Below are 2,337 nucleotides of genomic sequence, written 5' to 3' on the forward strand. Positions count from 1 at the left end.
ACACACATACTCATCAAATTGACAACAATTAAGGATAAGGAGAAAATAATAAAATTAGCAAGAGAAAAGCAACGAATAACATGGAAGGGAACTCCCATAAGGTTATCAGCTGATTTTTCAGCAGAAACTCTACAAGCCAGAAGGGAGAGGCATGATATATTTAAAGTGATGCAAGGGGGAAATTTACAACCAAGAATACATTATCCAGCAAGGCTCTCATTCAGACTTGATGGAGAAATCAAAAGCTTCACACATAAACGAAAGCTAAAACATTTCAGCACCACCAAACCAGCTTTACAACAAATGTTAAAAGGCCTTCTCTATTCATCAAACCATGAGGAAACACAACAAACAGAAGAAAGAGGAGAAAAAGAGAACTACAAAAGATTGCTTTGGCTGTCTGGGGTCTTTGTGGTTCCTTATAAACTTAGGAATCGTTTGTTCTAGTTCTACGAGGAATGTCACGAGTATTTTGATGGGGGTTGCGATGGATCTGCAGATTGCCTTCGGTAGTGTGGGCATTTTCATAGTGTGGATTCTTCCAATCCAAGAGCACAAGAAACCTTTCCATTTCTTTGTGTCATTTCAGTTTTTGGAGTATAGGTAAGTTTTTTTCTAGGTATTTTCTTGTTTTTGATGTAATGGAAATGTCAAAGCCAGTTATAAAATTCTACTTTTTGAATTGAAAAAAAAAGTGAATGAAGGGCTGCAAATGGAAAAATAGCCTTCTTTTTAATGTTTCAGTTGTATTCCATTACATATATACATAGATATGCTGCATCTTCATTATCTATTCAACTATTCATGTGCACTTAGGATTCCACCATATCTTGGCAATTATAAAAAACGCTGCTGTTAATACTAGGGCGTATGTATCTTTCAAATTAATTCTTCTTTTGTGGTTGGCTTTATTCCTTTGATAACTATGTACGTTTAAAACGCTAAAGCTCTGGCTCTTCCTTAGGCAGCAGCCAAGGCAGGACAAGAGGACCTGGTGCAGCAGGAGATCCACCAGGACTGGGTGAACCGGGAGTACATTGAGGTCATCACCAGCAGCATCAAGAAACTCGCAGACTCTCTCAACTCGTTCGATATGCCTTGCTGTTCAAGACTAGCAACACTAAACAAGAGATTGACAGCTCTTCAATGGAAAATTAAGTATGTTCAAGCCTGGGTGACAAAAGGTGAGACCCCCACGTAGAATCGTGCCACACTGCTGCTGGGAATTTGCTTCTACAGAACACAGGCCCACGTGGGAAAGGCCCCAACAGCCTTCAGCTCCTTCCTCTCTCCTTACAGGACAACGGGCTTCTTCTTGTTTTTCTTTTTTTCAAAACAGTGGCCTTTGGGCTCTGCTATGTACACCCAGGAGCGTGAGGTGGCACGTTGGGAGAGGACCAGGGGAACTCTCGGCAACAATGTTAGGCGTTTTTACCTTTTCGGAAACATTTTGCAGAACTACTTGTCAACGTATTTGAGGCGCGAAGAGCCAAAAGCTTGAGGCTCTGTCACGGTCCTCCCCACCTCTCTCTCTCCCTCTCTCAGCCTTTCCTTGCAGCTCTCATTGCCTCTGCATTAACTCTACAGTCTTTGTCTCCTCCCCACCTTTGGCTGGGGTGGGAAGCAGTCCTGGCTGAGACGCTCACACCCCGGCAAGGTGGCTGCCAGAGAATGTTGGTGCTAACACACCAGTTTCTTGTCCTTTGCGGGAGGTCAAGTCCAGGCTTCCACTTGGCTTGCAAAGGGACATTTTCAGAGTTTTCCTTCTGTCATTTGGGGTGTCTTTGCCTCTCTTATTTCCCTAATAAACCCTGAAACTTAATTAAAAAAAAAAGCTAAAGTACTAAACGTTCTTGGAAACAATGAAGAGTACATATATGGAAATTCAAAAATCTATGTGCAGTAAAAAAATGATCTATCAAACCATGAAAAACACGGAAGAAACTGCAAAGACATATTACTAAATGAAAGAAGCCAGTCTGAAAAAGCTACAACCTGTACCTTTCCAACAAAATGACATTCTGGAAAAGGCACAGCTACAGAAACAATGAAAAGATCGTGGTTTCCAGGGGCTTAGGGAGAGGGAGGCAGAGAGGAATGAATAGATGGAGCAGAAGGGATTTTAGGGCAATGAAATTTCTCTGTATGATACTATAGAGGTGGCTACACGTCATTCTGCATTTGTCAAAACCCATAGATTGTACAACATCAAGAGTGAACCCTAATATAAACTATGGAATTTGGTTGATAATAATGTGCCCATGATGGTTCAATTATATGAAATACGCCACACTGATGAGGGATGTTGACGGTAGGGGAGTACATATGTGTGACTGG

The 2,337-nt window shown here is 41.6% G+C and overlaps 1 pseudogene; it reads left to right on the forward strand.

Annotated features, from left to right (window-relative positions):
• The first annotated feature begins 487 nt into the window (after positions 1–487).
• LOC141576235 (putative protein BRICK1 pseudogene) lies at positions 488–1,294 on the forward strand (annotated as a pseudogene).
• Positions 1,295–2,337: the final 1,043 nt, after the last annotated feature.

This window comes from Camelus bactrianus, chromosome X, assembly GCF_048773025.1.
Source record: "Camelus bactrianus isolate YW-2024 breed Bactrian camel chromosome X, ASM4877302v1, whole genome shotgun sequence".
NCBI classification, from domain to species: domain Eukaryota; kingdom Metazoa; phylum Chordata; class Mammalia; order Artiodactyla; family Camelidae; genus Camelus; species Camelus bactrianus.